The sequence below is a fragment of the Lissotriton vulgaris genome, chromosome 7, assembly GCF_964263255.1.
Source record: "Lissotriton vulgaris chromosome 7, aLisVul1.2, whole genome shotgun sequence".
Classification (NCBI taxonomy): Eukaryota; Metazoa; Chordata; class Amphibia; order Caudata; family Salamandridae; genus Lissotriton; species Lissotriton vulgaris.
The window spans coordinates 734,330,309-734,357,244 of record NC_141695.1 but is presented as its reverse complement, the minus strand read 5'-3'; the positions used below and the strand labels follow the sequence as shown (position 1 = coordinate 734,357,244).

The 26,936-nt window shown below is 45.2% G+C and overlaps 1 protein-coding gene across 2 annotated transcripts in view; it reads right to left on the bottom strand.

Annotated features, from left to right (window-relative positions):
- KCNJ16 (potassium inwardly rectifying channel subfamily J member 16) overlaps positions 1–26,936 on the bottom strand; it is a 446,439-nt gene that overhangs the window by 379,503 nt on the left and 40,000 nt on the right. Inside the window, exon 2 of one of the 2 annotated variants that reach the window (XR_015297519.1) lies at positions 15,392–15,547. The exons of the other annotated variant lie outside the window; for it this stretch is intronic. The gene's annotated coding sequence lies outside the window, so the exon portion shown is untranslated. The remainder of the gene's footprint in view (positions 1–15,391; positions 15,548–26,936) is intronic. 2 annotated transcript variants of the gene reach the window in all.

Here is a 26,936-nt window from a genome sequence, read left to right as displayed (position 1 = left end):
TCCTTTTTATATTCGCATAGAAACACCTACCTTGCCACTGAGAACTCCTACATTGTAACTCATTGGAGATAGGAGGCGAGCCCTTAGCAAACCGGCTGCTAACATGCATTAATGCATCTTAGCGCCACCTAGTAAATAGGATGGTATAATTTTCACCGCATTTTTGGCTTTTTTAAAAGAATTGCAGCAAAATGGCACTTGTTAATATGCCCTAAAGCTTGCTATGACACAGCGGGAACCTCGACTCCTGCCCTGATATAGCAAACGGCAGTGTCCCAGGGGTAGACACCCCAAGACCCAGCAAGGAGCTGCTTCTGGGGAGTGGTGTTCCCCAAGGCTTTTGACTGCTCCAGAATGGAGACCATGCGGCCCCCATCTCAAAATATAAAAAGCCCCAGAGGGTGGTAATCCCCGGGGCTTAGAAGGACCTTTCAGCTCTCTCACCCATTTAATTTGTAGCACCGAGGAATGGGGGTCCTCGGACTACAGTGCCCCTCTGGACCCCCATCAAATGTAATATTTTAGACCCCGGGTAGCTAATTTTTAAACAAGAACAGGAGCCTCCGTTTCGTTTTTATTTTTATTACGGCGGATCCATGCACCCAATGCACATTTCTCCATTTTTTCCACAAAAATAATAAAACACTTTTTAGAACCTAGGGGTCCTTGTGGGACCACATAAGCAGGTCTAGATGATCAAAATATTTCTTGCATACCCCCTATATACGTGTTGAACACTTGTCCCACTATTTTCTAGATCCTTGCTTCTACCAAGGCATAAAATGGCTGCCAACAATTCCTGGTTTCGAATATTAACAACCACTTGACAGCCAATTAGCATTCAGCACATGATCGGGACAGTGCACTTAGAGAGCGCGCAAGATGCACATATCCACAAAGGTCATAGATATATATGTATTTTAATTGTAATTTTCTCAGGAACTACTAAATGGATTTACACCATTTAAGCAAAAGGTGCGAGTCTGAACCAAGGACTAACACTTTGCCAAATTTGGTGTAATTCCGTTCAGCCGTTTGAGCTGTAGCCGCGATAAACGACTCCCATGGAAAATTGCATGGGGAAAACACGTTTTGGGACCCCCCCTTTTTTCTCTGCCCGCTTAAAATGCAATATTTTAGACCCCGAGATTTCCCCTTCCCAGGTACCTAATTTTTAAACAAGCACAGGAGCCCATGCTTTGTTTTTATTTTGTTTACGGCAGATCCATACACCCAGCGCACATTTTTCAATTTTTTCGACAAATAAAAAATCTTTTTTGGGCCCTAGGAGTCCTTGTGGGACCCCCTAAGCAGGTCTAGAGGGTCAAAATATTTCTTTCCTGCCCCCTTTATACGTTTTAAACACTTGTTCCACTAATTTCTAAATCCTTGCTTCTACAGAGGCCAAAATGGCTGCCAACACTTCCTGGTTTTGAATGTTGACAACCACTTGACAGTCAATCAGCATTCAGGACATGATCGGGACTGTGCGCTTATAATCCGCACAAGATGCGCGGATCCACCGAGGCCATAAATATATATGTACTTTTAATTGTAATTTTCTCAGGAACTACTGAACAGATTTACACCATATAAGCAAAAGGCACAAGTCTGAACCAAGAACTACAACTTTGCCAAATTTGGTGTAATTCCGTTTAGCCGTTCAGGCTGTAGCCGCGATGAACATGTCATCAGTGATGTCATCAGTGATGGCACTGACCATGTCATGAATGATGTAATATGTGACATCATCAGCAGTGGATTGCGGGTGCGCGAAATATAGTTAGTACAACTAACTATATAGGAGCAATTTCAATGGTTTTTTAAATGCTAATTCCTAACTATATAAGGCCTGAAACCTATGGTTTTTTAAGTGAATTTGCAAGTTTTTTTTTAAATGCTAATCCCTAACTATAATACTATATAAGGACTGAAACCTATGGTTTTTTAAGTGAATTTGCAAGGTTTTTTAACGTGTGCGCTTACGGTGAGCGCATATAGAAATATAATGTGCTCAAATTCAATTTTCTCAACAACTACTGGAGGGATTTTCACCAAATATAGAAAAGGCACTACTGCATACCTGTCCCTACCATTTTGCCAAGTTTGGTGTAATTCCGTTCAGCCGTTCGGGCTGTAGCCGTGTCTAAAGGTCCCATATAAAATACCATTTGAAAAATTTCAAATTCAATTTTCTCAAGAACTACTGGAGGGATTTTCCCCAAACATAGCAAAGGCACATGTGCATACCGGGCCCTACCATTTTGCCAAGTTTGGTGTAATTCCATTCAGCTGTTCAGGCTGTAGCCGTGTCTAAAGGTCCCTAATGGAAATTAACATGGGAAAACACGTTTTGGGACCCCCCTTTCGGCCCCTGATTGACGAATCCCCCCGAAACTTTCAGGGAAGGAGTGGAGCAGAGCTGGCCAAAATTCTGGAAAATTACAGACAGATTCCTCAATTGGCGCCAAAGTTATTCCCAATAGAATGTTGAGCACATATAGATATATATATATAATATATAATTTACTCAAATTCAATTTTCTCAACAACTACTGGAGGGATTTTCACCAAATAAAGAAAAGGCACTACTGCATACCTGTCCCTACCATTTTTGCCAAGTTTGGTGTAATTCCGTTCAGCCGTTCATGTCTAAAGGTCCCATAGAAAATGCCATTTGAAAAATTTCAAATTCAATTTTCTCAAAAACTACTGGAGGGATTTACACCAAACATACAAAAGGCACTGCTGCATACCCGTCCCTACCATTTTGCCAAATCTGGTGTCATTCCGTTCAGCCGTTTGAGCTGTAGCCTTGTCAGAATGTCCCTATGGAAATTAACATGGGGAAAACACGTTTTGAGACCCCCCTTTTTTCTCGGCTCCCGCTTGACGAATCCCACCCAAACTTTCAGGGAAGGAGCGGAGCGCAGCGAGGCAAATTTAAGGAAAATTACAGGCAGATCCCTCAATCTGCGCCAAAGTTATTCCCAATAGAATGTTCGGAATTTCCTATGGTAACTAGGTCTTAACTAATATATACCTACTGGCGACCGCCAGTATGTAATATACATATATATTAACGACTGAAGGTCACTAGCAGGTAGTTATCGTTTTTACCTATCTTCCATAGAAAAATCACTTTCTAACTTGGCTATATCTTTAGCGCGATTTGACATACCTTCATGAAGTGTTCCAACAAAATTGTCCTCTAGGGTATTGTTGTACGTTGAAGGTTTGGAGGAAATCCATCTAGTGGTAATCGAGAAAAGGGGGGAGGTAAAAAAATGTGTTTCACATGTTAATTCCTATAGGGATTTTGAACACGACTATAGCCTAAAGCACTGGACGGAATTACATCCGATTTGGCAGAAAGGTAGCCCGTGGTCCAGAAAAGCAAACTTTCTGTTATTTGGTGTAAATCCATTCAATAGTTTTTGGGATATTAAAGGAAATTCAAATTTACGTATCGAGGTTCCGGACTAATTTGTGACGAATTATGAATGCGTGCGCCAAAGGTAATGCTGTGATTGACTGACTATAACCTGAGCAGAGAGATAAGGCCACCATTTTAAGTAACAGAACATGGTATCCCGGGGCTGAAAAAAAGAAAAAAAGTGGTATAAGGGTCAGGGTAGAAGTACCCTGACCCCTTGGCTGGAATATAGGGGTGGTTGGTGACACCTATTCAGAACATCAAAACATTTTTTTACACATGTGATATTTGAAAATGTTACATAGAGAGTGGAGAGATGCACTCCTAATACTCCTTTAAATGTCCAACACTATTTGAAATTGCCAGTGTGCTCGCTCTCCATGCCCTGCCCATTTGCATTGCAAACAAGTGAAAAACGCAAAGGAGACACATTCCGGTCTCCATCTAGCTGCACAACCTATTATAATGAATTTAATTAATTAAATTCGTAATCAACATTTTCATTATTCATTCAATTTAACCACAATTGTCCATTCATTCTTTGCTCTTTTTTTTCTTCAATCCATTATATCCATTTTCTTTATTTCTTTCCTTTTCAAAAAACACAGGGGAATCCTTTTTTCCTTATGCCATGTTTTTTTATTGCAGGTCACCCGATGCATTTCGAGAATAATCCCTTCTTCAGGGGTTTCTGAAGTGCAAAAAAGAATTGATCTTAATCAGTTGAATAGCAATTATTTGTCTTGAAATAAACAACAATAATTTTTGAAAAACATAAGCAAACTAGCATCTGCCATATTTCCCTGTTATTCTCTCTGTACACTGACAATTGCTGCCATTATTTGTATTTATAAATAGCTTACTAAACTGTTTTAAGCCCAGTAATGACTCGTTTCTACTTCATATTTGAAAATGTGTCATGATGCTCAGCATGGGCCCCATGCAATGTCTCAATGAATTTGTGAATATGGTGAAAAAAGGAAACAAGAATAGTTGTACACTCACTCAGACACTAATGCACTCAATCACAGACCCACTGAAGCACTCATGCACTGACTCATATACCTGGTCAGACACTCATGCACTCACTCAGAGACCCCCACAGATACTCACATACCCATTTAGAGACCTACTCACACCTAACCCACCTATAGACCCACTCAGACACTCAACCCTACTCTCACAGACACTCTCTGGCACTCATGCATCCACTCGCATAGCCTATCAGACACTTAGGCACCCACTCTCAGACTTACTCAAACACCCACAGACCCACTCACAGACTCATGCACCCACTCATTCATATACTCAGAAACGTGTGCACCCATTGACAGAGCCAAACAGGCACACAAGCAGACAGGCACTCACAAAGTCAGAGACTTATCCATCCACTCACAGCCCCTCAATTATATATCCACTCACAGATCTACTGAGACATTCATGAACCCACTCACAGACCCACTCACATACTAACAGTTACTCACATCCCTACTCATGTCAGAAAGCCCGACTTGCAAAGCCTGTTGGAAACAGACATCATAATCCCCATGGTGAAAACACTGTCCATAGGAGATTATGTGCAGCCTCTGACTGGCCAGTCGGTCTGACCAGCCGGTTTAGACTCCAGGCCCGGACTGGCCTTTGCGGGCACCGGGCAATCCCCCGGTCGGTCGCATGGGTGGGGTCCGGTTTTGGGCCCCAGGGGGCTGTTTTTGTTACAGGGCCGTTTTTGCAGCATTTTTGGCAGTGAGTGCGGTCGCACCCCCCCCCCCCCCGAGCACTTTGCCAGGGCCGGTTTCGGTTCCCAGTCCGGTACTGTTAGACTGTGACCGCCTACAGTGGTATTTGGCGGTTGGACTATAAACCCTTCGACGCTTGTGACGGAACGGTTCCGTCACGAGCGTCGGTTGGGCTGTGCTGGTGACGCCCGTTTTGGAATCTTCAGCACAGCGCGAAAATTTGCCCCGTGCTGAAGCGGTTAAAACTACGATGTTGGTCGGTGAGCCTCCGACAAGCGGACAGAGGCCCACCAATCGACATCGTAATAGGGCCCCTAAGATCTTTGGCACATGGATCTTGCAGAAAAGATTTCGTTCAAAAAATGGCCCCGGCTTAGATGTATGGAGTAAGAGAGTCCAGAGATCATTCTAATGTGAATGTAACATTAATCAGCTTGTCTTTTCGAGAAGCATTGACACTATTCACATGAGTTAAAAGAGGGATCTGATTTAATATAAAAAATGGATTGTATTGCTTTTAATCGAGCTTATTGGTGAAAGCATTCTTTAATCTTAACAACTGTACCTACTTGAACCCAATCACAAATACATTATCTGAACAAAAGTGGAGAGCTGAGTCTGCAAACATATATGCAAACACAAACACACAAGCTAATTCTGTAGATTTTTTAGCTAAACATAAGGGCTTTAAGATAAGCAGGACCAATTAAAGATAGGGATGTACAGAAAGATAAGTATCCCGCTGCCTCAGACAAACTCCGCTTTCAAGACCCAAGGAAGAAACCTCCGTGGCATGTTACTGAAGTGAAGATGTGTGTTGGAAGCAAGCACAACTGAAGAGGGGAGACATAATGGGGCTTTTAAAACGTGCACAAAGAGTCTCTGAAAAGCGACATGGTGTAAACTATGATAACAGAAGAAGATAAAATAGCTGGTCTTGGAAGAACATAATCAAGTTTGGGGATAACCGCTTAAAAATTAAAGCGTTGCAAAAGCGATTTAGTTATGTTGATCGAGCAGCACATCAGTAATACTCTAATCCTTAACGACATTACTGACTAATCATCTAGGGCCAGATGTACAACCTTGTCAGGATGCGAGTCGCTAATAGTGCTCAATTGCAAGTCGCAAATTGCGCTCAATTGAGAGTTGCAATTTGTGACTCGCAAAATGACATGAACAACTGTTTTAGAGACACTGTTTGCGATTCTCAATGGGGTCGCAAATTGCAAGCCTCATCAGTATTCATGAGGCACTTGCAATTTACAACCCCATTGAGAATGGCTGGCCCTCCCAGGTATAGTGGCCTGCTGGGCTCAGGGACTGCTTTTAAATAAAGCTGTTTTTTTAATGCAGTCCGTTTTCCTTAAAGGAAAATGGGATGCACTTAAACAAAAAAATGAAACATTTTTCGTTTCATTTTTTCAGGGAAGGCAGTGGTCCCTGGGTCCACTGAGTCATTTGCCTCCATCCATGATTTTTTTTAAAGTTCAGGGGGCATTTTCAGGAGCCCCTTTGTGCTGCTCTTGCACTTTGCAATGTTGTGCAAGAGTGACGCAAAAGTAAAATGAGATTCCTCAGTTTATAAAGCCTATTAAGGCCACCATGCATGGCCCTGCGTGGCTTCATAAATCTCAAGTAATGTCATACAACGCAAATTGCTGCGTTGCATTATTCAGTGCCAGGAAGGCTTTCCATGGGTGTTGCTGTTCCCACGCAACATCCATGGACTCTGACGCATTCCCAGATTTACGAGAACAGGTACACCTGGGAATGCACCAAAAGGATACGCCTCCCCAGGGATGGCATAAGGAGGGGAAATATTTTTATTTCTCCTTGGTTTTCCCTCTGCAGTACACATAGAGAGAGGAAAAAGCCGCTCTGGATAATTTTTGTGCAGGAAGATGCCACTTTCTTCACAGAGACAATCCTACACCGCAATCCTTGCATTGGTGCTAGGCAGCCCATTGTGTGCAGGCGCAGACTGTAGAGGGAAGGACGGGAATGTGCTGTATTGCCTTAAACATGGTGCATTCCTGGCCTTTCCCAGTGATGCAGCTCAGTGCAGCAAGGTGACTTGCTGCAAGGCACGTCTTTTTCATGAATATGGCCCCAGGTCTTCATCCGTATCGCATCAATGAGCCATTCTGGCTCTGATTTAAATGTGTCAATTGCAACACTTTTTTTTTAAGTCTTGAACATGATGCGTATATTAATTGCTGTCACTAGGTATCTACTACTATTAAATCTTTTTTGCCACTAATTCTCTCTATTCTATTTCTCTGAATACCTCTCATCTAACTACTATGGCGCAAATCATGTGTATCTGTTACAATGTTAAGTTGTGCTTCTCTTTTCTGGTCACTTACACAATACAGACCTAGTAATGAATACTCTAGAAGAGCGGTGCTTAACCCTTTGACTTCTGTGGGTCCCCACTCAATTACTCTTGACCCCTACCTAAATAATTTCTACGATGGTAATTTAAATAAAATACACGAAACTACAAAAACAAGTATACATCAAACACACACACAAATTATGAAGTATTTTTATTTAATCCACACACAAAAAATTAAACTATAATTAATGGGAAGGTCGGGGATTTTCGGAAGTTGAGGTCATTTCTAAAATACAAAGGTATATGCTATGCTCCACTATATTGCTTTGTATTTTTTGCCTTTATTGCAACCTCTCTTTTTGTCAGCGCATGTTATTAGTGTTTCAATTGAGTCTAGTAATCATTCTAACAACTGCTCGATGAACTTGTGCTTTTCTAGTAAATCAGGATAATGATATCAACTTAATGTTTAGCCTCCAGGTTTAAATTCCTTCATATTTATAGAGTATTTTAAAACTTTTAATTCAGCTTCAATCCATTAGCATTGATGGTACCCATAGCAGCAATCTTTGTTGACTCCCCTAAAATAGCCTACTTTTCCATGGAACTCCTCACTACCATCCACCAACAGTGCCACTCATCTCTTCATAGCCCCTAACTCATATTTTTTTAAAGCGCTACTTTGCTGAATGGTTAGGTTGCTTGCCCTAATTAACAATTATTACTACACAAAGGCACAACATTTTTAGAATAATACAAGATCGAGGGGACAAATACAATACATTTCTAAACAGATGTCTTGAAGTTTGCGTCCAGCTGTCTGGTGCTGGTTAATGTGCTATATTAGAGGGATTACATTTTATGCAAGTAATAAAATGGTTCTCCATGGCAAAATCATTAACCCACTGAATTATCCAACTGGAATAAAAATCTGTGATCTGCATGCTAAACGTTGTGCTTTGCAGCAGGCGGATGTAACCTTTTTTGTGATGAATCAAAACGTCCTCAAGATAAAACCTAAACCTCTCCAGCAAGTATATTAACCACAACTAACATGACATTTTTAATATCACCTAATTGCAGGGCACACCAAGAACTCTTAAGCATGAGACTTCAACCCCGTATGATATTTTAAAATGAAGTGCTCCGGAGCTTGGGGCCAGTTTATTTTTCTTAACAGTCACAGACACCCTTAATAGTAGTCACAGACCCCCATGGGTCCGCAGATCACAGTTTAAGAATCACTGCTCTAGAAAGATTATTCTTAATTCCGCTAAATCTTGAGAAACCACTGGCCAGCTGCCTCACCAAACACAACTCCAAGTTGGCCAGATGTCTCAGTTAACATTCACTTCAAACATCTGATGTGATCTGCAGGTGGTGAACACTGCCACGGTCAACTCAAACTTTTGTAGTTAGTAAACCGAGTACCATCAAGTTAAGTAACAGTGACATATGTTACAGCACTTACAAAAAAGAAAGTGTGTTGGGGTGCGTTATGCAACATTTTGTTATCCTTTTTAACAAATGTAATTCCCCAACCAAGCTGAGAGTACATAGGGTTGACTGTTAAACAGAGATCTCACATACTTCACTGTCAATTAGACAGTCCTGTTTTTCAATTTCTGTCTGCTACTGAACGTTTTGCATTTGAAAATGCAAACCTACAAGAACTAGTATGTGAAGGTAAAAGGCCCGCACCCTATATAACTTGAGATTTGTGCAATATTTTGATGAATGATCATTGGACTTTTTAAGCAGATGTTGTCCTTGTGCACCCTGGCTCTGCAGTCATGATAAAAAAGAGCGGTTTAAATGGCAATAGTGTAGTCATTAATCATGCACTACTTTTAATTTTGTTTTAAAGCCACACTCATATATCCAGAATGTGTAAAATATGATTGTAGGTGTACAACGAGGAGCTTTGCAGCATTCAATATGCAAGGCATTCAAGACATTAAGTTCATTTTGCTCCTCCCACAAACCGTAAACAAGTTTTTTGAAGATATAAAAAGCAGTCAAACTAATATAACGATGAGACATTCTGATGGAAAAGGTGTCCAATTTATAATTGTATTTCTCTCAAGGCAATTGTAGATGGAGGAAAGTGTGAGACCCATCCATGACAAAGTATATTGAATGGAATGCTGTTCATCCACCCGATACCGTACCTTCGGCTTCTGACAGAGCCATCACCAGTGGAAGGAGAGAACCTGGAGCATTCAGTGGCACCGCTTTCTGCTTCCCTGAAAGAACATGGTGCTCTGCGGGCGTTTTGTAGCTATATATGTTCATGGAGGAGAGGACTGAACGACCTCTTGTCCCATTTGATTTCAAACTGATGAAATGCGCTCATGCTACCACAGAGTCTGATAATCAAGGTGGCTAGGATGATGCTTAAATGTGAGATTTTATTTCTAAGACAGTTGGGTGGGGGCACACAAAGGCACTCAACTATCACCAGATCCCTAACAAAGAGTTAGATCTTTTGGTCCTCTCAATGATTGTTTAGAAATACATTGAGTTTGACTATGAGATGGCTCGCTCAGATGTGAGCTGTCTGCATGTCACCATCTTGTAATGCCCGCTTTTTGAACAGACTCTCACAAAGCCTGCTGGCTCATCCAACTATCTGAACAAGTAGAAAATGACCATAATTATAAACTGAGGACTCGTAAACCTTACCGTAGACCCCTGCACCCCAATTGCCTCTCAATTCCTCCACCTCTTCCTGTCTTCGCTCACCTACTGCACTCCCTCCCTTAACCAGCGAGCTTCCCAACACTTCGTACTCAGCCCTACTCTACCAGGAAAATAAACTCGATCATCTCATATCTTCCATCTCCCAGCTGTTAGCGTCCATCTCACTTCTAAGTGCTAAGATATCCCACTTCCCTAACAACCGCCCAAGGAGTTCCTTGCTCCCGTGCCCCAATAAAGCCAATCACAGTCGGTCCTCCACAGACATCGGCAAAGTACTGGGTAGCTACAAGTCTACCAACGTCAATCCCCCTCCACTTTCCCCTCCTAATAATCCTACTCAATTCTCTATTCAGACCATCTCGTCTGTCAGATCTAACCAGCCTCCCTCTTCTTCCCTGGCACCCTCAAACAAGAATCTTATCCCTTCCCTATCTCCCTTAATAGCCCAAACACCCCCATCACCAAAACAGTTGCGTGAGAGCTGCATTGTTTGCTCCACAACTGCAGATCTGCAATCAAGCACAAACTGGAGATTTCCCACACTATCACCCACCACAATCCGTGACATGCTCTTCTTCACTGAGACCTGGTTTAATGACTCCTCTAATACTATGTTTGATCTTCTGATACCTACCGACTACTCATTTTCATTTATTTAATTTATAAACTTTATTTGATCTCTTGTGTACAGATCATAAAAGTAAATAACATTAGCTATGAAACAATTAGAATATGACCAATCACAATTCTTCCATATGAGCAAGCCCCCCCTTAATCAGGATTGCAAGTAAATTCCATAAAGTTAATAAACAGTAAACTGATTTTTTTTTAATCCTGATATTACCGACTACTCTATCCTCACAAACAACAGAACTGTCAAAATTTGGGGAGGTGTCTCTATCATCTTCAGAAACTCTCTTCAAATCTAAGCCCTTCCTACCATCCCCTTCCGTACATTCGAATACCTCATCAACCACCCACCTTGTAACTGCTCTCCATTTTTGGAGGAACTCACAACTTCATCAGTGACCAATTGTCTCAGTGACAGACAGATCTTCCTGGGTGACTTCAATCTAAACTGGGGCTCTTTCGAAGACTTGGCTGCCAACAAGTTTGCCACCTTTCTCTCAGCCAATGATCTTTTCCAACACTGCCCGGAAATTACACACTCTAAGGGCTCATTTCTGGACCTTGTTATATCTAAAGCAGACCTGCTCACTATTGTTCCCCCTATCCACGTAGACTGGTCAGACCACTTCCTCATTTCCTTCCGTTTTCACCTATCGCACGTAATAACACTCTGCCAACCCAAAAGGGCGCTTACCTTGTTCCGCAACACTAAAAACATTGATTTTGACACTCTGTTTGACTCTGCTTTGCAATCACTTCCTAGACTAGACCCTAACATGGATGTCAATGATCTCACCTCCCATTGCCTCTCAGACCTAGCAGTCAAAATCGATAAAGTCGCTCCACTCCAAAGCAAAAGGAAAAGACCCACCCCCTCAGCACCTTGGTTCAATAGAGCTCTCTATGATGAAAGGAACAACCTTAGAATCTTGGAGAAACAGTGGAGACAATCTCCATCCACCACCAATCTATCTCTTTTACGTTCAGCAAAATCCAAATACCACAAGCACATCTTCCAAGGAAACAATCCCATTTCAGATCCCTCCTCGACTCAGCCAAAAACAGACCCAAAAAACGTTTTGACCTCATCAAAAACCCAAACTGCTCTCCCCAAACCATCAAGCCAGAGGATTCTTCAAAGAAAGCACCTGCATTTGCTATATTCTTTGATGTAAAGGTAAAATCACTAGTGGATCAGGTCACCCACCCAACCCCATTGAGGAGCGAAAATCCTTAGTCACTTGGCAGAACTTTACTGCCATCTCAGAAGATGACCTCCTCAAACGCATCCTGGAAACAAAACCCTCCAACCATTCCTCTGACCCCTTCCCTTGTGGCATCGCCATTGATTTCTACACCAATACTCTCTCTTACTGGACCAGGCTAGTTAACCTCTTCCTCAGTCAAGGCTCCTTCCCTGCGGCTCTCAAAACAGGACAGGTGGACAGGTTACCCCTCTTCTAAAAAAAAACCTCAGCAGATGGGATCTCAACAACTTCCGCCCCATCATCAACCTCCCTTTTCTTTCTAAAATCACAAAAAAATGTGTTGCAAAATAACTTTCCCTACATATTATGGACAATAATCTCCTAGACGTGTTCCAGTCTGGCTTCATTCAAAATTGCAGCACTGAAACAGCCCTGATGCAAGTGATTGTTGATGTGCTGCATATACTCGATTCTGGGGAATCATGACTTCTGATTTTTCTTGCTCTGAAAAACAAGTGTCCTTAGCTTATCTGAATCAACAAGAACACGATAATATAGGCCATAGTAGGAGACTATATTTTCCACTGCCCAGCCGGGCAGGGTATTTATTTCACAAGATAAGAAGGTGGTACCTGGTTAGAAGGCACAATCCTGTACCATACTTTAAGACAAACAAACAACATACAAGGGAAAAGGTTACACAGGCAAATTTGAGCAATGTTGGCCACTTTTAACTCAGTGATACAATCTCAAGTATTGCCAAAAAACGCTAGACACAGCAAGTTGAAACACAATGGTTAGGCTGTGAAAGCATTTACAACAGTCGACGTTTCGATCCCCTTTTGCACTAATTAGTTGGGATCATCTTCAGCACTAAGGTTTTGACAGCATTTGCCTGCCTGTATTATTTTTGAATCCGCCCCGAATTGATTAGTGTGAATGAGACTGGGGGATCACGTCTTGCCATCTGCGCCGATGGCTGGAATGGGGGTGAGAGACCTCTGTGCTATTTGGATTTGGCTGAAGTCCGGGCAGTCTTAGTCTGCTGCAAGGTCCGGATTTTTTCTCGGGAGTCCTTCAACTCACAATGGTAGGGATGACCGAGGTCCGGAGGGGTTCGTCAGATGTTTTCTTGAGGAACCGGAGGCTCCGTAGAATCGGGAGTCTGGAGACTTGGATACAATGCCCAATCCGTCCGCTGATTCTTCTTGACATCTCTGCAGCCTTTGACACTGTTAATCACAACACCCTACTTAACCCTCTACAACAGAGCATGGGCGTGGAAGGCACAGTGTTTAAATGGTTTGCCTCATTCCTCTCGGACAGATCCCAAATTATCAAGATAGCAAAAAGTATGTTGTCTCTATTGGCGGTAGGTCAAGGCGTTACTCCAGGTTCCTTTGCACCCACTTTGTTTAAACTCCATCAAGAAGCATTAGGGAACCTTCGAGGTAAATCTGAGATCCACTACCATCTCTATGCAGATGACACTAAAATCTACCTCAAGGTGTCTTCCGCACATGATCTCTCACTACTCAACTCTACTCTCAACTCTATTCACAACTGGATGTTAGTTCACCAACTCATTCTCAATCCCACCAAAACTGAATTCCTCCTCCTATGTACCTCTCTCTCCCCTCCTCCGGTTCAATCCTGGATGGATCAGCTGAATTTACTCAATAAACCCATCATTGTCGACAGCCCTTAATCCCTAGGTGTCATACTTGACAAAAGACTCAACCTAATCTCCCACATCAACTCCATTGCTAAGAATTCACGTTACCAGCTACACCTTCAGTGGGGGGATCCATTGGTTCTTCCCGGAGAAAGACCTAAAAACATTGGTCAAATCGCTCGTTCTCTCTAGACTGGATTACTGCAATTCTCTTCTGACTGGTTTACCCAAATCTCATTTCTCCCCCCTCAAATTCGCCTTCCATTCAGCAGCTCGCTTTATTTCAGGGTCCAAACGAAGTGACCACATTACTCCTATCCTGTCTTCTCTTCGTTGGCTTCCCATTGAGGCAAGATCTATTTATAAAACTGCCTGCATCACCCGTAAAGCCTTGGACCCTTCCTCCCCTCATTACCTGGCGAATAAACTGAAAATGTCAGGAGGTTTGAGACCTTCTCGGAATGCGGAAAAGTTTCTGCCTGAGCCCCCGCCTTCAAAAGGGAAAGATCGATGGCTTAATCGTTCTCAGGTAATGCGGTGAGAATCTGGAACTCGCTTCCGCCATTGCTCCGTGCTTCCTCGTCCATCCGGATTTTTAAAGCTGACCTCAAATCTCTTCTCTTCCAAAGACACTTTCAGAACTAATATCCTCATTCTCATACCCCTCTAGGAAGTTAGTTCATCATTGTAAATTTGTAATATCTTCTTGTTAATTCCCCACCCTTGATTGCTGTGTTTGATATTGTGTTATTGCCTATATTGTTTTACCCTACTGCTCCTGTTTATTTTTGTATTGTTCTATTTTGTACCATTTCTCTCATGTAAAGTAACTGGTTCTATTGTACAGCGCTCTGACACCTTCGGGTAAAGTCTGCACTATATAAAAATGCCTTAAATAAATAAATAAATAAAATAAAGAAACAAACGCAGATTTCTATACAGAACATATCTGCGCAGGATTGAACGATAAACACGTTGGTCATTACTGAATTAAAATGGTGCTTTTGCAAACTACTCTATCTTGATCATTTTTTAGAGTTTCTTGATTGTGTGACCATACTGGGGCCATGCCTCGTTGCCTTCTTTGTGTACGTTGCTTCTGCACCGTCACATCGTGTGTATCCGTGCCAGTTTGTGTGTGCGCACGTTCACCTGTGTGTGCACCTGTGTTTGCCCGTACACATTCGTTATATATCACACACTTCTACGTCTGTGATATATAGCGAATAAACCACTTTAGAGCTGCAACTTTTTCATGATTTGTAAGTTGCAAAATCGTACTTTTAAAAACATATGATGTTTTTGCTTACCTAAAAGCTTCACAAACTATATAAATCTGACCCTAGCACCCTTCATGTCAAGCAGATGTAAAGAAACGTTCTATTTAAGTGAACATTTGATTTTAATCGCGACCATGTTGCCACCAATAAAAAAGGTTAACATCCAAGATAGGAATCTGTCTGCAAGCCCTGTCTTCTCTACTCAAGACGCGATCAACAACAGCGAGTATCCATTGCTTCAATGGTATAGTATCATTTTAAGAGACTGCAACAAAATGAACAACAGCCACAGAAAAGCCCGAGAGAAGGCAATGCAATCTGTAACACCATCTCAGCCGTGCATTATCGGTATTCTACCAAAAGATGTAGAAACTCGTACCTGTAATTCAACAAACCAAGCGCACCACCTACTCCTCTTCTCGGGATCTGCGGAGCCATCAGTCCTTTCCTCCCTGCTCTCCACAAAAACCCAATGGCAGCTGGGGCGATTGAGAGCTTTCAAACCAGCTCAGAGTGGTTCCAGGGTTTCGTTTATCTGTGCTCAGTGGACAGCAAACAGGCAGTGTAAACAGAGTATCTGGCTTTAGATCCCATCGCAAACAAAAGCAGTGAAAAGTATACAGGGAGCCCTTCCAGATTACAGAGACACTGGAGGGAAAGAAATATTCATTGCATCCTCCCCCTTCTTCACTCCCACCTCATAAACCCCTTTGGGCACACCCTTGCCTTCGCTCGCACCCCACCCCCCACCCACCACGAACCTGTTCTGCTTAATTTCTAAGCCATCAGCACTTTCTCCATCCTTACTACCAGTGAATTATCAGAGAATGTAGGGATACACACAGGTGAAATTAATGGGGGGCAAGCTCAACCAACACTACTGACAGAAGCTCAATGAAAAGATGCTCCAGCCCAGAATAGTAAGTAATAAGCATTGGCATAGCCAATAGGCCTCGCCTTTGGGACCTTAAAAGTGTTCAGTTATTCAGCACAATATCCTCGGTGCAACAACATCAACTGTTGCATGGCTAAACACCTATAAATTCCCAAAGGCGAGACCAATTGGCCATGCCAATGCCTTTTACTAAAGAATCCGCTTGAAACATGCGAGATAGGAGCTTAAACAGAACAAAAAAGGATCAGGCTAAATGAGGGTAGACTAATAAAAGTAATCTCTTATAGGATTCATATTTTCTGATTTTTTTTCAATAGTTTAGTACTTTGAAGCAGCAGGGCGGAAACTAACGAGTTTGGGTACAGGGAGTTGATTATTCAAATTACGTTTGTACATTATCTAAACACATATGGCTGAGATACCCGCCACCCCCTCTCAACACAATCCCCAAGAATTGGGAAACCGGAAACAGTTCTTGAACTTTTGGAAGGCGGGAAGGGAGTTACCCTTCCCGGCCGTATTTATTAAAATATGAAACAAAATCAAAACATTAAAATAACAGTTTCATATCATGTACAATTTCATATCCACATTACGATGTTTGGCTAACCTTAACATATATCTAATACAAAGGTTCTCCTAGCCGATACTAACATCCTTACAAAAATTGCATTTCAAATTGAAATTGTACATCCTAACGTTAAGGGCCAACGGCAAGGTCGTAACCGGTGTCAGATCCCTAAACCAGAACTCCCCCCTCACTTGTGAGGGGCGGTCGCACAGAGGACTTCACCTCGTGTGCCATACCAATTTCCCTTGTCTTGACGGGGGCCCCTGTTAACTCGACGCCATGTACGTGGTCGTCCGAGGACTCGTGTGAGGTGTCTAGAAGGTAGCGTAGACCCCCCTCCCCACCCTACACAACTTACCACATCTGCCGTCGCAGATGTCCTGGCCCCGGGAAATTCCCAGGAGGGGCCCGTAGCCCCTCCTATCCAGGGAGGGGCCTTGACCGCCTTCCCTTTCCTTTAGGCGTCCCGTCCTTAGAAGGGACCGCCTCCCCGTTGAGGGGCCAATGGCCACCTCCCCCCGGGCGCTCCCATCCGTAATGGGTGACGCCCCCCCCTAGGGATCCTCCAATGACTGCTCACCGATCATGACCTTACCGCCCGACCAAACAATAAATACGACAAGATCAATGACTAAAAAACAAGAGACATACCTAATTAAAACGAATCACGTCTCTACCTAAAACATTTAAAACATACTAATCGCTCTGATGAAAGTCTTTAATAAAGTATACGCACATAATTATCCACTTCATTGCAACCGAATCATAAACTTTATTCAGAAACAACCTGCAAGAAAAACCTAATACGAAACGAACTTTATACCACAACAACTTGCTGTCTTCAGGGGATGGTGGGTGGGTTAAAAAATGGCTCTTCGTTCCGTCTCGAGCTCACGTGCAGCGAGGAGGTGCAGCTTCAGAGCACAGGAACAAGAGGATGCTTTCTTGGCTTATGGCTCCTTTTATTCTTCTCGGGCGGGCGTGAACCCGCCCCCTTCCGCCTCCCTGGGCGTGGCGGACGGCTTCGGTGTCTAGGACAACCCACTCTTGGGCGGGAAAAAGCGCGCCCCGGCTACGCCGCTTCGGGCATACCAGCCGAGACGCGCCTCCCGCCCAAAATGGCTTCCCGGGGGGATCGGGGCACTCCACCATACGTTCGGGGGGACCGATTGGTCGCCCCTTTCCATATGGCTGAGATACCCGCCACCCCCTCTCAACACAATCCCCAAGAATTGGGAAACCGGAAACAGTTCTTGAACTTTTGGAAGGCGGGAAGGGAGTTACCCTTCCTGGCCGTATTTATTAAAATATGAAACAAAATCAAAACATTAAAATAACAGTTTCATATCATGTACAATTTCATATCCACATTACGATGTTTGGCTAACCTTAACATATATCTAATACAAAGGTTCTCCTAGCCGATACTAACATCCTTACAAAAATTGCATTTCAAATTGAAATTGTACATCCTAACGTTAAGGGCCAACGGCAAGGTCGTAACCGGTGTCAGATCCCTAAACCAGAACTCCCCCCTCACTTGTGAGGGGCGGTCGCACAGAGGACTTCACCTCGCGTGCCATACCAATTTCCCTTGTCTTGACGGGGGCCCCTGTTAACTCGACGCCATGTACGTGGTCGTCCGAGGACTCGTGTGAGGTGTCTAGAAGGTAGCGTAGACCCCCCTCCCCACCCTACACAACTTACCACATCTGCCGTCGCAGATGTCCTGGCCCCGGGAAATTCCCAGGAGGGGCCCGTAGCCCCTCCTATCCAGGGAGGGGCCTTGACCGCCTTCCCTTTCCTTTAGGCGTCCCGTCCTTAGAAGGGACCGCCTCCCCGTTGAGGGGCCAATGGCCACCTCCCCCCGGGCGCTCCCATCCGTAATGGGTGACGCCCCCCCCCTAGGGATCTTCCAATGACTGCTCACCGATCATGACCTTACCGCCACAGGCCGGATAGTTGACCGCCTATCCGGACCCCCCACAAAACTCCTACCTAAAGGTCATGTTGCAAACTCCTTAACCAGGCTACGAGGGCTCCTATTAGTAAAGAATTCCCCACCCGGGACAAATGGACCCCATCCTCTAGATACATATTGTCCCCCCTGATACAACCATGAGGAATCGAATGCAAAGTACTGGTACGGAACAGTCTACCAAGCTTGTTGTTAATCTTTTTCACAGAATGATTTATAGCAGACACTGAATTAGCCCCCCGCCACACCTTTCGTGGAATCATATGGGACCATGCAATTGTGCACCCTGGAACCCTCCTCGCTAACCAACTTACTGTGGATAGTATCGCCTCGAGAAGCAGTCGTCTACCAGTGGTCACCAAATCATTGCCCCCAAGATGTACTATGATTATAGCTGGCGGTGACCTTGTCCGCCCTAACAAACCCTCAAGAAAAGATTGAAACTGGTCAATACAGAGCCCGCCCCTTCCAGGGAAGGTCACCCTGTACCCGTATTCCCCAGCTGTGTGAATCATGTCACCTGCTTTGAATACGTTCCCGGCACGCCTCACGTATGAGTGGCCCACGACCCACACCACTTTTTCATCAGCCGGTGATCTCTGACCGCTGGTTCCCAGGTGTCGGGCCGACTGCACAGTCCGCCCCGCCTCGTAGGTTTGCGAAACTGTAACCAAACAAAAACAAGAAGCGTGAGTACATGATATCAGCTTCACAACATGTGCAATCGCACATACCTTTTGTAACAATTCGAGGACCAACGCCCCAACTGTTTCACTTTTTCAACACTCAGACCCCTGGCTGTAGCCTCTGTAGCAGCCCCTATCCGGAAGGAATGAGTCCCAAACTCGCCCGGGTTCAGGCCCGCGGCCGAGATTGCCATTGCAAGCACCCGCTGGAACTGAAACTTCGTCAGTGGGGTGGCATCTGCATGCCTCAGCAAGGTCCCTCCCCATGATGCCGCCCTCTGCGCCAAATATTCCTCGACACATGTAACCGGGCATATGGGAGATCCGGGGATCCGCTGGACTACCACACTATCACCGATCGCGCCTTGATCGGTCTTGGACCTGACAAACGAGACAATCATCGTCTCCCCCTTTACTTGAACGTGCTCTCGGCACAGTCCAACCCCGTATCCTGCTTATTCTTTGCCACCAGTTCGCTTACCCGCATAGCCCCATGAAATGCTAATGCAAAAGCGGCCCGGAATAACACTGTTTCCGCCTGGGATGAACAAGTAGCAGGAAGTACGGACAGTAATAGGGCCAACCTATCCAGACCTATCGGGTGCCTAACATCTACTCTGCGACCCTCAAGGCGTTGCCACCCACGCAGCGCTTTCTGTACCAAAAAAGACGCTGTAGGGTCCTGGATCCCATGAGCCCGCGCCATGAAGGAAATGGCAGCCCGATGCCTCTGGGCCGTGGCCACCGATTTGCCTGCCCTGCGTAGGGACAGTAAAAACTTTATTACAAATTCTTCCTGACCCCAAAGCTCTCCCCTAGCTGAACCCAAAAAGGACCAATAGGAACGGAATGCCCCTTCATATGCCTTCCTTGTCCTGGGTGCTAAACTCTCTCCCACGAGGTTTTGTAGTTCGGGGCACCGAGAGACCAGAGAGCTTCGGGAAATGGTGCCGCCACCGGGTCCGCTGTGGGTAGAAAACCCCAGAAGGCCTGCATACGGAAACGAGAAAGCGCATCAGCAGCCTGATTCAGTACCCCTGGCACATGCCTCGCTCTAAAGAGCACGTTCAATTGCATACATAGTAAAACAATTTCCTTGAGCAACCTCAGGATCCACTTACATCGTGCTGCCTGACTATTGATACACTCAACTACGGTCATGTTATCAGACCAGAACACCACAGAGTGATCCCTAAACCCCTCAGGCCATGTCTTCAAAGCCACCAGAATAGGGAACAGTTCAAGAAAAGCAATGTTACTTGTAAGTCCACCCTTGTGCCACCATGACGGCCATGTTTGAGCCGACCAGTGATTGCCAAAGATGGCGCCAAAGCCTATACTCCCCGCCGAATCTGTCCACAGCCCCAACTCTTCGGAGGACACCGCCGGCTTCGTCCAGACTACCCGACCATTGAATTCCGCCAGGAATGCCAACCAAATGCGCATGTCCTGGCGAATCTCGGCCGAGAGCCTCGTGCGGTAATGCCCCTCTTTAAGACCGACCATGGCTTGTGCAATCGAGCGGGAAAAGGGGCGGGCCATTGGCATCACTCTAAGGGCAAAATTCAACTGCCCCACAGTCTGCTGTAATTGATGCAAGCTCACCTTAGTTTCTCCAATACATGCTTCAAGGTAAGCCCTGAATTTCCGCACTTTTTCTTCTGGCAAGCGGAAGCAACCTTCTTCGGAATCGAGCTCTATTCCAAGAAACTCGAGCGAAGTTGAGGGCCCCACAGTCTTACCTGGTGCCAATGGCACACCAAACTGTCTCATCAAATCACAAAATTCATCTAGAGCCCGTGCACATTCTGTGTCCCCGGCTGCCCCCAGAAACAGAAAATCGTCCAGATAATGCATGACATGCTGAAACCCCGTAATCCTTGTGAATGCCCATTGCAGAAAACAACTGAATTTTTCAAAATAAGCACACGATATGGAACAGCCCATTGGCATACATTTATCCATGTAATAGCGCCCCTGAAACATAAAGCCCAGGAGACGCTGATCATCCGGGTGTACCGGGAGCAACCGGAAAGCGGACTCGATGTCGGATTTGGCCATCAGCGCTCCGGGCCCCAGGCGATTCAACATGGCGACTGCATCATCGAAGGATGCGTACCTCACCGAACAAAGCCCTGGGTCTATTGCATCATTAACTGACAAATCCCTCGGTGCTGACAAATTATGTATCAGTCTAAACTCACCCCGGTCCTTCTTGGGGACCACTCCCAAAGGTGAACAAACGAAATTAGGAACTGGTGGCGTGTTGAATGGTCCTGCCACCCGACCCCGGGCTACTTCTTTCCCAATCTTTGCTTGCACCACCGCCGTATTATGCAGGACCGAGAGTTGGTTCCTACACTGTTTTTTCCCCTGAAAATTCCCCACCGGGATGCGGAAACCGTAAGAAAACCCGTCTCGCAGCACCCCAGCGGAGACATAATCAGGGTATTCGCTGAGCCAAGGAATCATTGCCATGGTATCAACCGGTGTAGGTAAAGACGCCCCTTGGACTATGTCAGACCTGTTTGGCGCTTCCCCTACTGACGTTATCACCAGTTTTGGCTCTGCACATGGTCTCGGGATGCGAGGACTGTCCACACCCCCCACATTCATGTCTAAACTTGCATGACCCGTGGGGCCTCGTACACTTCCCCCTGTTAAAGTTCCAGCATACCCCTTTTTTACCTGTATTGCCGTTCGGCTTTGGGTGATGCTCGTTACTTGCTCCAGTCCGAAAGGGCGCCCCGGATGATTGGCGGGAAAGTTCACCCCCGCCCCCCCCCAACAATGGCACCTTCAGCATGCCTGATTGTTCCATCTTTTGCCAAGAAATGGAGTCATAACAATCCCACGTCAGAGACGCATCAAACTCTTTGGCCTTACGAAAAATATTATCATAACAGAACCACTCATTGCCACCATATGTCTGCGAATATTCCATAATACGTGACTGGTACACAGGTAACTCGGTCAACAAATCGGGTCTCCGTTCCCCCATAATTGAAGTGAATATGCTAAATGCTCTACCCCAGTTACCTATCGTCTCATCGACTCTAAAGGCGGCCATTTTTGCGCGCCAAACACTCGGATGCATGAGTTCCTTCTGAACTTTCACATGCTCGATCTCATAGTGGTCAGTTAGTAAGGAGAACATGTTTACGTATTTCTCAGCCCATATCCGTTATTTTAACTCCATCGGGATATGCTGAGCCAATCTCTCCCTTCTCGAGGGTACCGACCCCTTCCCCGCAATCGGCATTAGCTGCTTACCTGAGCTAGAAGCTGTGACCGCCGTTGTTGCCGAACTTGTGCCCGCTGCGGGTTGCTCTACTGGAGCCTGCGGGGAAATAAACGGACAAGGAGGTTTCGCGGCCTCTCGAGACTGCCGCAACTGCCTCATTAATTGCTTGGCTTCCTCAGCCGTGTCCCCCGGAGCCACGGGACGCCCGCTGCTATTACCCAGCCATGCCGCCAACTGAGCGGCCAATTCCGGGGCATGTCCCCTTCGTCCACTGGGGTAACCACAACGGGGATCTGCTGACCCTCGGCAGGAGCCGGCACGGGAATCTCCGCTGGTCTAGGAGGGCTCATCGGGGGAGCCTCCGGAACTGGGGCCTCGTCTTTGTTTGACCCATTCCTGGCCCTCTTCCTTCTGCCGGCCGGGGCCTCCGTCGGGTTGGGTCTTTTTGGCCTTCCCGCACCGTCCCTGGCCGCCATTTTCCTTTTCATCTCTGCCATGTCCTTCACCAACATCCGGAGCATCTGGTCGGTGCTGACCTTCTTTGCGACTCTCTTGCCCGGCATGACTTGTAGTGCTAGAAGAGAAAAGAGAGAAATTACAAATTTCAAAAATAGCTCTTCGTTCCGTCTCGAGCTCACGTGCAGCGAGGAGGTGCAGCTTCAGAGCACAGGAACAAGAGGATGCTTTCTTGGCTTGTGGCTCCTTTTATTCTTCTCGGGGCGGGCGTGAACCCGCCCCCTTCCGCCTCCCTGGGCGTGGCGGACGGCTTCGGTGTCTAGGACAACCCACTCTTGGGCGGGAAAAAGCGCGCCCCGGCTACGCCGCTTCGGGCATACCAGCCGAGACGCGCCTCCCGCCCAAAATGGCTTCCCGGGGGGATCGGGGCACTCCACCATACGTTCGGGGGGACCGATTGGTCGCCCCTTTCCATTAATATCGTACGCTTTCGGGAGAACTCCCATAGCTTTTTTATTATGTTTAAAAATTCAATTACACCCACAAGCAATATAAGCATGCACAATGACATTACCATCATATAAAAAATTAATAACAAACTGGTCCAATTGTCACAGTATGCTCAACTTCAACTGGTTGTGTGCAACTTGTGCATGTGCAATTGTTACACAGCTGAAAACAAGTGGTTTAAATGGGCAGGTAGAGAAAATGAACCAGTTTTTTTTTTATTTCCAGTTTTATATAGCGCAAACTCCACCCAAAGGTATTGGAGCGGCTTTACACGAGCACAAGTTACATTACACAAGGACATTCATTTTTTGTTAGGCACATGGAGAGTACGTGATTTACCAAGATTCACAGCACGTTGGGCTGATGCTGAGACTCAAATCTAGTTCCCTAGCTTTAAAACTGGCAGCCCTGGCCGTTAGGCCACATCCTCTTAAGTAACGTCAGGTTGTTTTATGCTCCATATTACGGGCAGTCGGGTGGTGATCTCAGATACCAGCATGCGCGGGCTGCTTGAACGGATTCCAGAACTGCACCAAACATGAACAGGTCTGGGATAAGCTTATCAATTTTTCATTTCAACCTACAGGATCATGGATGGTGTGCAAGACAGGACAACATTGTATGTGTATATTATGTTAAGGTCTGATGCAAACACTTTAATAGCTCAACTTCACATTGTCATTCTGTGTGATCTCCGGTATCTGACTCTTTTGTTAATCAGATTTTAGTACTCAGTGCTCAGAAATAAAGTAAGTTGCCTTGCCCTACTGCACCAAGCACCTAATGGAGTAAGGTTACAAGCATCACTTCGTAGACTCGACAATTTGCTGCGTGTGTTCCTCGTCTGCTCCTGAAAAGGAACATTGGGAACTCAAATGCAATTGTTACACTGTGAGAGATGAACCACATTAGACCTTTTTTGTCGTTTAATCGTCCAAACAATTCTGCATCTTATATGATATGACAGTGATGGCAAAGTACACTACGTTGGATTCCAAGATAATGGAGCCCTGTCTCTAATTGTTACAACTACTTAAAGCGGACAAGGTATCCGATGTGCGCATGACAAGGAACTAATTCCAATTTTCTGCTATGCTGGGTCAATGTATCCGCATCCTTCAATATACGAGAGCTGAGAGGCACCCAGAATGGGTGGATGGATAATAGTCACAACTAGGTCATCTATAGCAGTAATGATATCATGCAGCACTAAAGACTGTAGGTCTGCAGATTCTAAGCACTATAAATAATAGCTGCCTCTAAGCATAACGTCCATATAGATGGAAAGATGGGAAAGGGGCAGACAGATAGATTTTCACTGGTTGAAATAACATATAAACTTCTCCATGCAAAGTTTATTTTTTTTCTCTAAAAGGGAAAAGTAAATAAACAACTGCTACTGTATAATAACATTAGCATACCAAAATATTAATTAAAAACAGCAGCGTTCTAAACGTACACCTTGCAGCCTGTACGCAGCTCCATGAAGCCATTTCAGAACTCACAGAACTATACTGTAATGTTGCATATACAAAGTCAGATGATAGGAGGGAAGGGGGCAGGATGAGGGGCCAGCTGGTCACGGATGATTGAGAATGTGCAGCAACACTTTAACCCTAGGTGCTATTTTATGAGTCAATCGCGTGATTAGACCACTCACAACTCTATACAGCAAGTATAGGAACCACCAGAGTTCTCTTACCGCTCCTGCAGCCCAGAGTTTGCGCAGTACGCAAAGGTCACTGCTGCAGGTGCCTTCACCCAGTGATAAAGTTGAACCCCTTCGCTGCTCATGACGAGCTCAGCTTGTCATGCAGTACACTGGTCGTGTGCTTATGATGAGCTGAGCTCGTCATAAAATAATGTACTTCAAGCTTTTCCAGCACAGGAGGGGAATTGCCTTAGCAGTCATGTGGTTAAGTGCAGTCAGTTTGCACTCAATTATGTAACCCGGAACAGAATTACTGTATGTGTGTCTTTGTTGCCGTTTTTGCAAGATACACACTGAATCTAAAGAAGGCCGGTGGGTCAGTTCCAGGTGGCATACGGGGCGGGAGAGCTCTACGCTCCGGGAGGGGTCGAGAACACCGGGCTGCTCGACCAGCAGCTTGCGGCTCTTATGTCCTCGGGACCTGGACCAAGACGGGTTACCGGCTTTGCTCTGGGCGAAATAATAGGACATCCGAAGCTGGGCCATTGCGGTTCCCAATGGAAGGGATATACAGTGTTCTGAAAGAGAACCCAGAAATTGTTGTAAAAAGTGTAATTTAACCGCCTCTGTATGTGCGAGCACCGGAGGCAGAGAAAAGAAAGGGGAGCTGCCAGCAACTCCACAACATAAGTCCATGAACAGCGCAACTTGAAGGGAGTTTGCTTTTGAATGGGGGGAAGTGGAGGGAGGAGCTGATAGAATTCCCAATGAGGAGCCAGTGTTTCCGTTACCAGCACACCCTCCTACATCACACCAGAAAAAGATGGCATTGGCCTGTCCACAAGGGCTGTCCTAAAAGAGGACAAGGAGGTGACCAAGAAACAATATTTCCAATTACGCAGCACCGTTTATCATAAACGATGACTCAAGCCAATGGGAAACAGGGGCGGGGCTTCTAGTCCCTTCTGAATCCGTATTGATTGCAAAAAGCCCTCGCATGGCGAGTGCAGAGCATGCGCGATGATGAAGCCAGGCGAGACCTAAAAAAGTTTATTGAAAGTACCGGGAGCAACAGGCGGGAGCTGCCAGCTAACACCTCGATGGTTCTTCTTTTCCTTTCATCCTGTATAACACTCCGACACACACCACGCAAAGCATTGTCTTGTGCCACATGTCTCATGAAGCGGAAAGGAAGAAAAGCAACAAAAATGCGATACACCTGAACACAACATAATGTAGAATCTTTCTCAACTGTTACTAAACCTTTCATAATATAGAAAATGAAAATACAACATGCCTAACACATTTCCCAAAAACATGGGTTGCATCACCCTATCACATAATTCCCATGCCAAATCGGCTTTTGTCTGATCCTTACAGGAATTCCACCATATTCGTCTTTCCTCCTGTGAAGAATAGAATCACAATCAACCTGTAATCCATCTTTTTGTCCAGTTTGCATCCTCTCATCCGGAACACTCTGGGGGATATTCTCAAGAACGAGTGATAATTACCGAAAAATTAGCTTAACGCAACTCTTCAGCTTGCAGTCTATTGCAGGATTAAATAACGCGGTATTAATGTTGTATTCTCAACACGGCGGTACCATTCAATAAACTCACGATAACGCGTCAAATGTCCACGATAAAGTCAAAGCGACACAGGAAAAATGCGAAATATGAACGCGAAAAAAGTTGTGATGAGGCCAATCGCGATACAAAATCAGTTAAAACCAGCAACAGGCCTGCAATTTGCACACGTCAGGTGTGAAAAATCACCATAAAAGTAGAAAAAAAACGTAAAAACAAAAGCCAAACAACAGCGAAGCACAATGGATGTTGCCGGTACAAGTATAGAGGACAACAAGAACCCCACAAGCCCCCCGGAGGACCAGCCTGGGACCGCGGGGTCAGGGAAGGCCAAGGAGAAGAAG